Raw genomic sequence first — 17,462 nt, forward strand, 5'->3', positions numbered from 1 at the left:
ACTTAAAATTGTAAGACCAGAATTTTGTTTAAATATTTTGAATTATTATATTACCATTTTATTTTAAAATGAATTATTCAAGTACCGGGTAGAAGCATAGCAAATAGCAATGAAAATTGAAATTATAAATTTTATAATTTCAATTTTTATTGCTATTTGCCATGCTTGTACCCGGTACTTGTAAAATAAATATCTTTTTAATTTCCCCTTTATATTGAGACCTTACTTATCCTTTTAGACTAGTCTTTATAACGATTTATTATATACAATTATTTTTAAAAAATAATCTTAAAGTGACAGTACGGCACATCTCATCAAAAAACTGACTTGATAAAATTTTCCTCCAAGATTTGGAATTTTTTTGCAACTCATAAATGTATAAACTTTCAGAAAATTACAACTTTCACAATGAAATAATTTTGATTATTTCAATAAAATTAATAATTATTTAGGGACGTAAATATATACATCACAACGTGTTCGGGGTTCCACATTCCACGCTATGCACGCATGCGTAGTTTTCATAAACAAAACAGCATGGTAAGAGAAGGAAGCCCTTAGAGCCTGCTAAATTGACAAAGTCGACCAAAAAGAAAAAGAAACTAATATAAAGCTTGAAAAAGCAACTTTCCTGACTAAAATTTAGTTTGGGGATTAATATAATTGTTGGATGAGGAAGAAACGGGAACTCGGCGACACTCACCCAGGGCTCGCGAAGGTTCTACTCGACAGGTTTGTTGATAATTGTTTTTCCATCGCTTTGGAGTCGCCCGCGTGGCGCAGTGGTTAGAGCGTCTGCTCTAGAGTCGCGAAGTAATGAGTTGATCCTTACGTCGCGGGTTCGAATCCCACTGTGGGACGTGGAGACCGGTCCTTCGGATGAGACTGTATAAACCGATGTCCCGTGTCGCAGTAGGTGCTGGCACGAAAAAGATCCCTCACTGCTCAATGGCCGTAAGTGCCGAGTATAGGACAAAATTTGCAGCTCTCCACCGGCAAGTGGTGGCGTCTCCATATGAGTGAAAAATTCTCGAGAGGGACGTTAAACAACATACAATCAATCAATCAATCCATCGCTTTGGAAAAAAAAAATCAGTGTAAACTCAGCATAAAAATACACCTACGACTTAAAAACATTGCCGCCATTTGAAGTGCTAATTTTTTTTAACTGTGCAGAAAAATATTTTGTTTGACATTTTGCCGCGATAACGTATGATTTGGTGGTTTTTCCTTTCTCGGACCCCAATACACCAAACGTCAACATTTGTATACTTTTAATTCTGTTAAATTCGTCAGAACGCAGACTAAAATCTCTACGATTATTATTTTATATTATTATATCAGAAAGTTATGATAATTTGCTTTTGAGAATTGCTTTTACCTCATATTCATTATAATTGTAATTTCTACAGTGTAGACACGTGCCGTTTTAGAATTCACGTGGTACAAATAAACAGACCTAAAATTGCCCCAGTTCGTACGACCCTTGATTCTCCGGCAGATTCTAATCACGTTAATTTTGTATGAGGAGAGAATATTTATGTTTCTCAAACTGCTTACATCAACTTTATATCTTATTTCCTAATGACATATTGGGTAAATTTGAATGAAAAAGCACGTTTTGCAGCCGTACTGTCCCTATAATTATATAATTTATCACATAATTTTGATGAATTTATTTAGTATTATGTTAAACATATTCATACTTTATATCTGCACATTTATCTTCTTTCATGTGACGAATCCCTAAGCAAAACGTTACGAGAAGCAACAGCATGCGAATTGCATTTGTATTCAGAATTTTATGCCAATCATCCAAAACTTACTGAAAGTTCCAAACATCACGAAATAATGACGCAAGATCAGAATACACTATTTTCATTTACACTCTCTGATGAGGCTGATAGATTATTTAATGACACAAGATGTAAGAAAACTGCGGTTCAAAAGGAAGCAAGCAGAAACTTAAAAGAAGGATGTTGGTCAGGTTTGTAACAAATATTTGCAGTTAGCTCTGTACTACGAAAACGCATTTTTGCAGTCTATCCTGAATGCAATTTCGGTATTAGACCTCTCATGCATGGCTTGATAAACCCAAGAGAAGAAAGCCCAGATTCTGATATGATTAGTATTCTTTGGTCTAGAGATGGAAATTTGGACAACACACCAAATGTAGCTTTTCAGCCAAATCACTTTGTCCTTTTGGATGTTAAAGATTCGGGATGGACCATAGCTGGAAAACAAAAACGCAAGTTCAATGACGATCATTTGAATGAACCATCATCTTCACCCAAAAAGAAAGTTTTCCAGCCAAAGATAAGTGATTTGTTTAAATTTCGACATTTACTGAAAACAATATCAGCTAACATTGAAACAGACGATCCTGCTCCATGTGGTCTGGTAAACGAAAAGGAAACTCCAAAGCCTTGTGTCCCTTCACAGTCGATACCTGAAGATATTCCTCTCACAAATACCATTTCCTTTGGTGTTAAACCATTAGAAACCATGAATGATGAAATGAAAAACACCATAATAACAAACCGGGTGTCCCCCGAGAATTATAAATTCATCGGAAAAAATATGTAGACAAAAAACAAAAGAAAAGAAAAGTGGAATCCGATTGAGGTCTTGTCAGCATCAATGGTTTCAGCAATTTGATTTCATTTCATACTCAACAATCGATGATGACGTCTACTGTTTAGCTTGCGTTTTCTTCCCAAAAGAAGACTTGTGATCTAAACAGTTAATTTCTGAGCCATATCGTAATTGGAAGGATGCTTTGACAGATTTGAAGAATCATTCTCAAGGTCACTATCACAAATCCTCTGCAGATGTAATGCATCATTTTCTTCAAACTTACAAAAATTCATCGTGTCGAATCGACAATATTTTAGACACTAAATTACAAATTCAGGTTGCTAACTTCTATCCTCAAATGCATCGAATTCTGTGGTCTACAGGGTATTCCACTACGTTCCCACCGTGACGATGATACAACATTTGATGACAATACAAATATGGGGAATTTGAAAGAACTATTGAAGCTTTGTTGTCACTTAGGAGAAGATGAACTTAAGGAGCATCTTCAATCATCTGCAAAGAATGCCAAATATTCATCTAAAACTACACAGAATGAACTCTTGGATTCAGTTACAATATATTTGCAGCGTGAGATCGTCAGAAGAGTACAATGAATTTTTTTGGAATTCAAGCTGACGAAGTCTCTGATGTGTCTAATAAAGAGCAGTTTAATTCGTTCAAATTTGCATTTACTCGATGATCAGCAAGTACGTTCAATTGCAGATCATTTTGAAAATGATTTGCCATGCAAAGAACAATTTTTCAGTGAAATTCAATTATGGAAAAGGGAATGGTCCAACCCAGAGTTGTCTATGTCACTGCCTGACAATCTCAGATCTACTGTTCAACAAACCAACTCCAAATTCTATCCAAACATTTCTACAATTCTGAGATTTCTCCTTCTAATGCCAGTATCAGCAGCCTCTATGGAAAGAAGTCATTTACGCTTGAAGGATGTGAAAACCAAAATACGCAGTGTTATGTCAGAAGATCGCCTTAATTCATTGATGTTGTTATATGTCCATCGTGATTTGCAACTTAATTACGAAAAAAATATTAACATCTTTGTATAAAATCATCCTAGACGACTTCAACTGGCATACCCACTTTCTTGATGTTCATACAGAGTTGTTTTTCTTGTTTGACAATAGATGCAAATAATCATTTTTTGTTAGTTTTTATTTATGTTATAATGTAACAAATATAGCTGGAATAGCTCAAAAAAGTGTCTTAAAAACTCGCAAAACCCAGGAGCTTCCAGGGGCTTCGCCCCCTGGGCCACCACCAGGGCTTTGCTCTGAACCCGCTGGGGCCCTTAAGGCGGCACCCAGACCCCCGGCCTTTTTGCCCCCCCCCCCTTTCAACAAATCCTGGATCCGCCACTGTATACGGTACCAATTTTGATGCACCAGATGCGCGTTTCGACAAATTATTTCTCTTCAGTAATGCTCAAGCCGAAACGTTGGAAATCCAAAATATTTAAATAAAATAGACTTGGAAGAGCTGAGAAAAAGTGCCAAAGAGTGGAGCCATATACGTTGAAGGATCAGAGCTATGCCTGAGGGAGAATTATAAACAATCTTAGATCATTATAAAAAATTGTCAAAATATTTTTTGTTTCAAATGCTGAATAACATGCTGTTTAGTAGTAATCACGAACAAGAGACTAATCAGATTAATCTGTGTCATTAAATCGCTGACTTTTCTCTAATTTTGTTATACTTTAAGACGTCTATATATATATATATATATATATATATATATATATATATATATATATATATATATATATATATATATATATATATATATATATTAGGGATGTCAAAATATTTATTTTCTTTAGTCGAATATTCGATTGCATTATTCGAACGATAGTCGAATATATTCGAAACTTTTTCGAAAACTAAATTTTATATCGAACTTCACTGGTACATGACATATTTAACCCCAAATCCTCTTTTCTTAAATTTATGAAAAAGTAACATCAAATGTTACACACGGTGTCTGTGATGTTAAATGTTTGAATATTCTTTTTGTACCAACTATCAAAATGTCTTTAAAATATGTAAAAGAATATTGATTTTATAATAATTATCGTAGTGTCCAAACATGTCACGGTTATAATGGGTACATGGTATGAGATCAAATCCAATTAATAATCTTACGAAGAAAGTGCAGTATAGCGAGATAATTTTATTACAAAAACAACACATTAATTGACAAATAATTCTCGCGGAAGGGAAGCATTTCTAATTACTGTACTTTCTACAAGTAAAGTCAACAGTTTTTAATGAGGAAAATTATCTTATCGACTGTGTCTGAGGAAAGACGATTTCTCAATTTTAGGATGAGAATTCCATCTCTTTAACACTCTTTTATTGAATTTATTTATTCGAATGTCGTCTCGTTATTCGATCGTCGGTTCATTCGACTGATAGTCGATATATATATATATATATATATATATATATATATATATATATATATATATATATATATATATATATATATATATATATATATATATATATCAGATTACTCACGTATTTTTCTAACGCTATCTTCAAATTGCACGTCATAAAAAGCAGACTCTGATTCTAGCTGTATAACGACGCCAGAGTTGGATCGTGTTTGAAGGCGACATTTCTTTGAATTCCTGTTAAAAATGACCCCCACACAGTAGGCATTTTCCAAACATTCCTGTACACAATCCGTGGAAGATCTTGTCGTTGTCTCACGAATAGTCGCAGTACTGGTTGAATCTATTGTAGACTTTCTCATAAAGAGCCATCGATTTTGAAAATCTAAGGATTAAAAAAAAATAAATAAGAAACGATATAAAAAAAAATCTTTTGTAGCGATGAACATAAAATTCATAGTCAAAATTACAGAATTCTTGATTTTTAATGGTAATTCTTATCTTTAAAATAATATACATGCATATACCTGGATGTAAACATTCAAAAATATCAACTGAGAGTATAGATATCCAAATTGCAAAACTTGGTATAGTCCCTATCTTCATATCCTGACTTTGCTGAGATCAAATGATGGGAAACATCAACACATTTTACCGATTAAATATATAGTTTGGTCGATCTGATGAGAACAAATATTGTCCAATACAGTTCTCATCGATTAGATTAATTTCATAATCTGAAAATCAGTGACATGTTGATACATTGTATAAGTAAAGGGAAATTCGCTTCTATGAATGTTCTGGTATGAAATAGTCTATTGATGTATAGACGAATAAATGCATGACAATTTAAAAAACAAAGTAAACACTGACGTTTTCATGCTTTTAAATATAAAAACATGTTTGAATTACACAGGTTGCAATCCTAATTGTCGGTCTGGTAAAAATGAAGGCCACTTTCAAAAACTGTTATAGTGGAGCACATTAATGTATTGATAGATCTATATATTTTTAAAAGTACTCAGTAGAAATGGTCGATGTTTAATAAAAAAAATTAAATGTTTATGTGGCTACACGTATCTCTCAGTCTCCAGATCGTTCAAGACATCAATGATATAAGCAATGGTGCATTAACAAAGCAGTCATGACTTGGTTGTCTTGAAATCTTGAAATTAATATTAGTATTATTTCAAAACCTTTAATTCTAAATAGGTTTTACATCATGTTTGTAAATTTTACACATGTAGAAGTTCATATTGAATGATTGCACGTTTCTGTTAATAGGTGCTTTTATGGAATGGTTGGGCATTCATATTCAAATGCACTCATATTGAATGGTTGCTATATAGATATATATAAACGAACCTATATACACAATTTATCTACCATCAAAATATTAAGTTCACATATACCAATTATAGAATAGCTGACTATATTCTATTTCTCTGAAACCGGCCTTGAAGAAAAAATATCTTCGACATTTTATTCAAACAATGCCGAAAGCAAACATGAGGACTGAAAGTTCAAAGCACTTGCTTTGATATATGAATTAAACATCATTATAGAAATTAGCTGTTTGTATCTTCATACTTCCGTTGTCTTGAAAGAAATTTCCATTTTGTAAACAAGGCAGATCGATAAATGTTTATTATTCTTATTTGTATTAAGCCTAGTCTGCATTTGAAAATTATGTGTGTTTGCAGAAAGCGAGTTCAAAAGATGAATATACTATCGTATTTATTTCATAAGGTTTACATCAAATGTACCAATATTGATGTATCCCAAAACCATTGTTTTTCAAGGGCCATCCTCTCATTCATCAAAATGATGACCCTTCAATATTACCTGAGATAAACCGGTCCCATTCATATTTTCCAGTTGGTGCAAAAAAAAAGTCGATTAGAAAAGGGATTCTGAAAGGATTGAATAAGCATTACTGAACCCCTCACCGGTATTGGTCAAAATTTTCATAAAAATCAGACATGGAACGAATTGCAAACTTGATCTCTATTACATACCAAAAATCAATCTGATGTGTGGTGTGTAGAAAAAAAAAGAAAGAAACAAAAAACAAAACAAAACAAAAAACATATGAAAGAGACTGGCTGACAGACAGAGGGATAACAGACGGACAAACAGAGACGGGGAGGAAACGTATGCCCCCCCCCCCCCGTTTCAACAGAAGGGGACTAAAAGCTAAACAAGTTCTTAATAAACTAGAAGTATCTGCTTAAACGGATTTCAACAACCTCGCTTAAAGTCAGCATATCGTAAATTCTAGGATTGTTAAATGCTCTTGTTATCAAACAAAACCCTATCATTGGGTCGTATTTTGACTGACATATTTCATACCAATTGTTAGCCTTTTTTATAGTGAATTTGTCAACAGATTATTCCGTCTACTTGATCTATACATAGGGCTCACAGCGGCTGTGTCCGGTCAACAGGGGATTCTTACTCCTCCTAAGCATCTGATCTCACCTCTGGAAATTCTCAAGCGGTCCGTGTTTAATGCTCTGTTAACAGATTTGTATTATTTGTAGGTTTTTTCAGACCGATCACAGTTTGTTATCTTCGCCTATTTCATTAATAAACGCTAGAGTCTCTACAGAGACTGTTCTTAACCTGAATTTGCAAAATTAAGCTTTAACTTTTTGTCGAAAAAAAAAGAAAGATTTACAATTTCTGTCCACAGCAGCAAGAGAGTTCAAGGCAAATCAAAATCGATCACAGTACACGTAAGTATTTAGCTTATTGTACCTAGTACATATGATGAATCAGATGAATGATGGCGCTTTGTGAAAAATAATAGATAAGAGTAAACGCGTGTAGGAAAAACAAAAGAAATGAACTAACAAACACTTTGTTGTTTGAAATGCTGTCTTGGAAGTCGACAAGAAAAAACTAACGATTTAGCATGACAAAATATAGTCTGAAAAATCCGGCACCATTACTTTTTCAGAAAATTTTTTGGTTCCCTTGCAAAAATCCGTGACAAGTTAGATTGCACATATTTCCCTTTCAACCAAAACAAACATTGGTTTTTCAATTCTTGAAATATAAATCGACTAAAGATCTGTCTAAAGAATTTGTTTCTTCTATAATTGAAATATAATATTAAAATACTCTTTATCGCGGAGTGTCTCTAACACTCTTCATATATGTCATAAACTATCTTGTAAAGGTAGTTTATAAATCCACAGCTGAAACATGTGGTATATTTATATATACAATAATAGGCAAACTGACTGAAAGTCTACAAATGTTGCCATGGAACCTTTACAAATAGTCATAGCAATTAAAACAAGTTGAGAAACACCTTCTAATATGGAACGTAAAACTGTAAAATGATATGAATATTCTGTCAGATGAATATTCTGTCAGATGAACTGATACATGTATGAAGAATATCACTCATTGGCTAACCTGAACATGTGATTAAGAAAAATATATGTGTCTTGAATATTGTGAAATCCATAAATTTTTTTGTGTGTATGGGGATTACTGTTTACTGTTTTTGTATTATGAAAGAGACCCACGAGTTCATGTTCTCTGCGAAATATAAAATTTCAAATACACGTATATTACAACTCAACATTTCTTCAACTATGAAATAAAATTCCCAAGAAAAAATATTAATTGGATAAACCACTTATATTGACACATGAAAATAACCGATTTCACAGTATCAAATACTATGGCATTTATTCACAATAATATTAAAAATAATATAATCTATAGTAAGAGATAATTGTCTTCAGATAAGTACTTTCCGCCTACTTTCAGACAGAGTGACCTTCACAAACGTAATGGTTGACTCTTTGAGATAATAACATCACGTTACCATTTTTTCTAGACGGTCTAAGGATGGGATTCTTTTTAACGTTCTCTATTCTTCTGGGACTTGTTTCAGTAAGTTTAAAGTCACCATTTCCTTGCTTGTGGATCTCAATTTTTTCGTCTTTATAAGCACCAGATGTTTCAAGACCTTTTTCAAGCACTTTAAAACATTTTTATCACATTTTTTTGCTTTGACATAAAAAGTCTTCTTTTGATACTTTACATTTTTTTGCTTTTTTTCAGTACTCCACCTCCGTTACAGTCAATGAACAGACCATCAGTTTTTACGAGGACTGGTTCAATGTAAGAAGTTTTCTCTTTTTTTTTTTTTTTTTTTTTTTTTTTTTTTTTATAATAAAGATAAATATTCTGGTATGTACCTTACTCTAGATGGTAATTTGGCATTAAAGGTACTTTCTAGATAGCTGTAGAGTTTGAAGAATCCCTTAATAATAGATATTTTATGCAATATGCTAAAATTGAGCATATAGTTTGACTAAGACTACTTTGAGGTATAAGAAAAGTGTATTCTATAACTGCATCAAGACAAGTATTTGTTTTTCATTTGCATACCGATTTTAATTTTATTTCTTTTTATTTAGAATTATCTGGTGTTAGCAGATGGATCTAGGTGTTACTTTTGGCAGACCACTGGACAAGATGCTAATACACTAAAACTTCAATCTGGACAAAGGGCATTAGAGGTATGCGTGCAATATTATACTCATAAAATAAATGAGATAATATCCACTGAAGACATGAATCTTCATGCTAAATGAAACTCATTTTAAAGAAGTTTGCTTCTTGTGTGCTTTGTAATTTTTTTATCTACTAGTATTCATCAAGTTAGAAGAAGACGGGTTTCTGTATGTTGTGTATTTTAGATCTTAAATTAAAAAATAATTTCAATAAAAGATATAAAAAAGAGTGCTGCACAAGTAAACTAATAAAAAATTACGATCAAGAAAGAAACGACTAGAGAGAGATCTGCCAAATTTAAATAATTCAATGAAAAACCACTTTAGATATGATTGAAATATGTTTCCGTCTTGCTTATGATTTGATTTTGTAATTTTTAGCAACACATGATAGATGAATTACGAAAAGGTGTCCAGTTGACACAATTTACGCCAAACAAAATGTCAGTATCGTTCGTGATCGTCAACCGCTGTTCATCCGGGACCTCGTACATGGCAGCCAGTAAGATAATGTTAAATCCAATTAACACTTCAGGCACGTAGTTTGGGGGTGGAGGGAGGAGGACCTGCCCCTTCCCTGCTTTTCTCCAAACACAACCTTTTACAGTTGAAAATGTTCATTGAAAGGCTAGTTGGCCCCCCACTTTTTGTTACAACATAATTTGGTTATGAAAGAAGTTGGAACCTACCCTACCCTCCCCCCACCCTCACACCCCAAATAGGATTTTCCAGTTTGGACAACATTCCTTTTGCTTTTTTGCTAGTTAAAGTTTTTTCAAGTTGCAGTTTTTCTATGGCTTCCCCCCCCCCCCAAATCAGCCCTCCCCCCATTTTTAATACTACGTGCCTATACTTGACGTTATGATTTTTTTCAATTGTGAAGATTACTGTTATTCATATAATCGATATATCTTAGACAAAACGCTTGCAGAAATACTCGTTAACTCCATTCTAAAATTTTCCGATTGATGGTGCATTTCATATTAGCGAATTATCAAAAACAAATTGTTTGCAGAACTACACGTCCAAGCCATTTTTCTTCTTCTTAATGTTTGGATTTGCATCACACTATGAAATGTAGGTTAATGTTACCCCTGGTTTATATTGGAAAGAAAAAATTGTAGACTCTTAAAGAATATATCTGGTTCTGACTCCAACCAATATTTTGAAATTTAGTCATGTTTTTGTTTTCGTAGTAATCGGATAATGTGAAAATCAACACGACGAAGATACTTTAGAAAAATTTCTCTAGTAATCTGTACATTATTGTATGTAGCATATGCATTGAACGTCTACCTCTAGCCAGAAAGGGGATTTATCTAATAATGTTTATTGGTAAGATCATAATTTTGGCATAGAATTTTTTGAAATAAGTATTGACTTTCAAGGTAAAATTACGTAATATATATGTTTGGAACAACAGTTTTGTCTTATCGAGTCATTTATTTTTCTTTTTATTACAGTTCCGCCTTCTAACATACACCAAGGGTAATGAACCGGATTCAATAAATGAAAAAAAAAATCAAGCATTTTGGGGAGTTATCCTTCCTTTGCTGCATTTCAACTCTCTCTCTCTCAAATCCTATATATATATATATATATATATATATATATATATATATATATATATATATATATATATATATATATATATATATATATATATATATAAAGAAAATCCAAAAAGATAAAAAAGTAATAATAAATGGGAAATAATTTTTAAAAAATGAAAAAGAATATCTTAAAATGTTTACATGTTTTTACAATTCCATCAAAATGACTACGTATACATACAATTACGTTATTACTTTTTTAAAAAACCATCTTGCACATTTTTTCTGTCTTTTTTCGATTTTCTTCATAAAAAATTTTGTTTTCAAAAACTTTTACATGAGAAGAAGAAGATACTTGGTGTGGCCTTCAACTCGACATTTAGATACATCGACAACGTATTATCAATTAACAGTAGTAAATTCTCTTCATATGTCGGCTCCATATATCCCAGTGAACTTGAAATAAAAGATACCAATGAGTCTGAACAACTGCTTCATATCTAGATATTTTACTAGAAAAAGACGTTACAACAAAACTTTATGATAAACGAGATGACTTTAACTTTTCTATCGTCAACTTCCCTTACTTATGTAGCAATATACATGTGCCCTTATCACCTGCATATGGTGTTTACATCTTCCAGTTGATTCGATACGCAAGAGCATGCTCCACTTACGAACAATTTGTAAAACGAGGCAGGCTATTGACAAACAAGGTTATGAAACAAGGATATCAACAGTCTCGTTAAAAATCATCATTTTGCAAGTTCTATGGTTGATACAATGACCCTGTCAGTAAATACAATACACAGACACGTAATCGTAGTAATGGACATCGGTGTTATAATAAACCTATTATATACGATGTCTCCTTTGAACTACTACCTTATGAATATAAACAGTTATATTTTTCATCCCATTCGCCCCAAATTTTACTCGGCTTTTGAAAGTTTTAAACAGTTTATTTAAAAAAGTCAAGGAAATTCCGTATTTGGATTCTTCGACACCAGAATACAGGCTCGGATCTGTGATTATGGATATTGCAAATCATAGTCTTTTTAAACCGGCATGTTTAACGGAAGAAAATACTGCTAAAGCAACCCATTTTTTCCTTAAACTTCAATATGTCAACAAAGGAATTGACGCAGTTAATATAACTAATATTCTTAGTAGCGAAAGGGTCCAATCTTGTATTTCACCATATTTCAAGCTGAAGTCCACACCTTGTATTTCTTACAAATATACATCGACTATTGCTTCCAAACTTTTTGATTACAAAAAAAAAACCTCTACAGTGCCTAGATATCAAACATCTGAAACATAATCCTGCAACATTGGGTTCATGTTCTTCTTCACCCTACAACTATTGTCCTGCTGGACACGTCATTACTGGTGATGTAAATATAGTTAATAAAGAGGACCTTAAATCACTTATTTTAAAAAGGCCAAAATTTTGGGAACCCCGATTTCTCAACTGGTGTTAAAATCTCATAAATATCATGAATTCTATGGAAATTTACACCAATCGATGGTCACTTTGTCAGAATGGATTAAAAGTACTAGATGGATGTTGAAATCTCTCATAAAGCGATTGAGGGGCAATGAAAACCATCTATCCTTCTAACTTCAATAATGCAGAAGTGAAAAAAGAATTAGATTGACTACACTATCAATATGTACCAGTCCTAGCTGATAAAACAGGTAACAACATTGTTTTTGTTTGTAAGGCTCATTATTTAAATTGTAATTTAGAGAAACTGGGATTTAATTTTGGAAGTGGTAATCCAACTTATACCCTATGGCCTTTTCCAAAGAGAACATTCTTCAAAATCATATGTCAGTTTAAATATTTTGAATGTCCCGAAAAATCAAAATGAATTTGAGTTACCATACCTATGCTAGATTCCTAAACTTCTTTAAAATCCTTACAAACAAAGATACATAGCGGGTTCCAGTAAATCTTCTACCAAGCCTCTTTCTTTATTCCCCACTTAATTATTAACAGCAGTGAATGAGAAACCCCAGGAGTACTAGACAACAGTACATTCGAGAAGTGCTGTAAATCAGATGTAGATACTTAAAAAATCCAAAGAACGTTTAGAAAATTTGAAATCACAAAATTTTACTAAAATCAGTAACATAAAAGCGTACGTCTTTTCAACACTTTAGACAACCATTCCCCACGAAATATTAAAGTCCAGGCTTTTTGACATCATAGACAGCTGCTTTTTCAATAAAATTCAATAAAACTCTTAAATTTACTTTCCTTGTCATTGGTCATTCATGTGAAGCAGAATTTATCCAAAAACTTAAAAAGATGCTTGAGTTTCTGATTGATAATATCTATGAGGTTTTTGGAGACCAGGTCTTCCAACAATCTATTGGAATTCCCATGGGTACCAATTGCGCCCCGTTATTAGCAGACCTTTTTTGTATTCATATGAAGCAGAATTTGTCCAAAATCTTGTACGTGAAAAGAGGAAAACACTTGCTGTGGCCTTCAACTCGACATTTAGATATATCGACGACGTATTGTCAATTAACAATGGTTATTTCCATTCTTATGTCGATACGATATATCCCGGTGAGCTTGAGATAAAAGATACCACAGAGTCTGACACATCTGTTTCATTTTTAGATATTTTACTTGACAAAGACGTTAATGGTAATCTAACAACCAAGCTTTATGATAAACGTGATGACTTTAACTTTTCAATTGTCAACTTCCCTTACTTATGCAGCAATATACCTTCATCACCTGCATATGGGGTATATATCTCTCAGTTGATTCGATACGCAAAAGCATGCTCCACGTACGGACAATTTGTAAAACGAGGCAAGTTATTGATAAACAAGTTTATGAAACAAGAATATCAACAGTCTCGTTACAAGTCATCATTTTGCAAATTCTATGGTTGATACAATGACCCTGCCCGACCATGACAATGAGCACACGACGGGTGTGACCGGTCGCGATCGACAGGGGACTTATTCCTCCGTGGCACCTGGTCCCATGCACCTCTGATGTTTTAAGAGGTCTGTGTTTGCTCTGCTTCCGATTTGTATTTTCTCAATGGACTTTTGGGCTTGATTACTGTTCGTAATCTCCATATTTCATCTAAAATATACTTCTAAAAACCCCTTGATATAATTCCTGTCACGAGTGACATACCTTAAGGCCTTTGAGCATTGAGGGATATTTTTTTTGTGCTGGCACCTACTGCGACAAGGGTCCTCGGTTTATAGTCTCATCAGAAGGACAGGTCTCCACGTCACACAGTGGATTCGAACCCAAGACGCGTACGTAATGATCAACTCCTCACTTCCAGACTCCAGTGCAAACGGTCTAACCATTGCGTCACGCGGGCGACGATACTTATTTAAGTCGATTTAAAAAAAACATTGGAACGACCATTGAAAAAATGGATAAATAGAGTATAAACAGGATTTTTATGTTATGCTCTTTTGCTTAAAGTAATCGCAAAAATAAAGAATCGAGCGTTTGTTATATACCTATTGTCTTGAATAATTAAAATAGTTTTACCTTGTCAGAAATGCATTCAGCTTTTCTGACGATTATCTTTCTTTGTACGGACATACCTTCGATGTTTAAGAGGGAAAAAGTATATACTGACTGTATACTGAAATATAGCTTCACACCTGCCAAAGTTGACTATGTGCGATTCGAGAGTCGAGTGGTATACACATATCTAAATTATGATGAATTCAATAATCTTGGTGATCAGTTTTTGTGTTCATTTTTCTCACACTATATGACCCTCGAGAAAATAAATCACTTGTTAGGTTTGTTACTGACTATCTACAGAAATATATCGGGTTGATCTATCTCTTAGACTGCTAGGCAGGAAAAAACTGATAAGCATTATTGTAATTTATAAATACTTGGTTGATTTACTCTGACTTAAACATCCAATGTTGGCCTCGATGGCAAAGGAATATATAACTATTTTTGAACAGACACCGGGCGGTTTCGTCAAAGTCATATCAAAATGTTCTTAAGAATTTATATTTTCAGTATGGCTCTGCACTATGTTAACCACAAGCGATATATTCCATAAAAGATATGTAACATTTTTATATGACATTTGACCCAATAATGAGAAACATGTACTAGTATACCATTAATCAGCCACCATGTTAATCTTTTATGATATAACATCCTCTAAGATACAATTATGGAATCTTTTATGGATGGTTATATCACCTAGTAAAGAAAATAAATTTATTATAAGCAAGCACAAATTCTTCCATTAATGATAAAAATGATAGAAAATATATTATTAACAGATGCAATGTCATATATCGATGCATCATGATGTCTGTATCATTAGAGGTTACATTGCAAACACCTGGAACAAATATCATTCAGTAGTTAAAAGACGTCAGACAACTGTTATGATGTCCCTCGTGTGAAGATTGGGTGCATATCATTTTGGTTTGTCTGTTTGATTGTCTGCTTTCCATATGTCAAACTCAATTTTTTTTCTAGTTAATGATATTGACAGATTTTTAAAAATCTCCAGAGATTAATTACAGCGGTCATTTTCTGTTTCGTTTTGCGTTTTTGGTTCAGTTTCTCGAGGAAGAAATAAAATAAGTTTCTTACTATTCATTTATTTGTTATCAATAAGACCTAAGACCTTACAGTTGTAATCGTTTTTTTAAATAATAGAATTAAAAAGACTATATGAACCGTTGTTTTGGTTCCAGCTGACAAAGCCTGTAACAATATTTCTTTGGAAGGTTTCTTACTACAACAGTATTTTAGAAGAACTCGTATTTAATTACACTTCTGGTAATCCAAATTTTAATCACTATGTCAGTATATAAACAATGATACATAGCAGAGTCCAATAAATGTTTTACCAAGCACCAATTTTTGCTCCTCACAAGAATAGGTCAAACTTCAAGTATATTGTGCTACAACATATAGAAGTGGTATACATCAAATGTGGAATCTCAAAAACTCCGAAGAACTTTTAGAAAATTTAAAAACTTAAGATGTTTAAAAAAATCAATAAATCAAATCATATGATTTCTACTCTTCCACACTTTATGCAATCATTTCTCACGATGAATTAAAGACCAGTCTTCTTCAGTCCTTGCAGACCAGGCCTTCCAAAAAACTGTTGATGGGCATTAATTATAATCTGTTATTAGCCGACCTGTTTTTGTATCCTTATGAAGCAGTATTCATTCCTAAACGTCTACCTGAGAAGACGGAAACGTTTTCTGTGGCCTTCATTTTGAGATTAAGATAAAGCATCATTTTTTTTCATCCATTTGACAACAGTTATTTTCAAGTCGATGCATATGTCTTAGTAAACTCGAAAAAGGACACCACAGAATCTGCCACATATTTTACTGACTTTACACGTCAGTGACCAACTACATGTAACAACTGAATTGTGTGACAATCGGGAAGACTTCAGTTTTCCATCGTCGATAAATTTATGTAGAAACATTTCAAAATTACCTGCATATGATATTTGTGTCATGTTCTATATACAACAATTTTTAAAGCCAGCTAGGCAATTGACAAAAAAGTTGATGTTTCTATTCTTTCAACAAGTCAGCACTTTGCAAATTCTATGGTCGTTAAAATATCCTTGTTTGCAAATGCAACCTACCGTTGGGTCGTATTTTGATTGACATTTTTATACCAATTGTTAAGCCATTATTTTATACTTATTTTGAAAACGGATCACTCTGTTAACCTTATCAATACTGAGGACTCAAAGTGCGTCGTCAGGGGAAGCTTAGTCCTCCTTATCACCTGATCCAACCTCTTTTTTCAGGGGTTTGTATTTATGCTCTGTTCAGGCGCACGATTCGTTTTGTTTGCAGCATTTACTATATTGATCACTGTTTGCTTTCACCATTTTTTTTCATTTCAGAGAACCACCACTGTAGCTCAGTCGGTACAGCTCTCGCTCCGTGATCGGAAGGTTGTTTGTTGGAATCACGGCGGCGAAAGACCAAAGTCGATAAAAAATAGGTAGCAACAGTTCCTTCGCCAAGCGCTCGGAATTTTGAGCTTAAAAGTACGGGTTCTTCGGATGAGACCTTAAAAACCGAGGCCCCGTGTAGGCGTTGTCACGATGAAGAAACCTCACTGCTTAATGGCCCTGAGCGCCGAGTATTGCCCTTTTTGTGACAGTTTCTATATGAGTAAAAAATTCTCGAATGGGACGTAAACAACGTACAATCAATCAATCATTACAGAAACGAGAGAGGCTGCATTTCATGTATATTATTACATACATTATAACATACATAAGTTGCCAATCCCTTTTTAACGTTTAAACCTCGGTGTAATATAGCCATTAGATAATTGATTATATATTT

This window comes from Saccostrea echinata, unplaced genomic scaffold (genome assembly GCF_033153115.1).
Source record: "Saccostrea echinata isolate AGI-Se365-2 ecotype Australia unplaced genomic scaffold, CSIRO_AGI_Sech_v1 ptg000001l, whole genome shotgun sequence".
Taxonomy (NCBI): domain Eukaryota; kingdom Metazoa; phylum Mollusca; class Bivalvia; order Ostreida; family Ostreidae; genus Saccostrea; species Saccostrea echinata.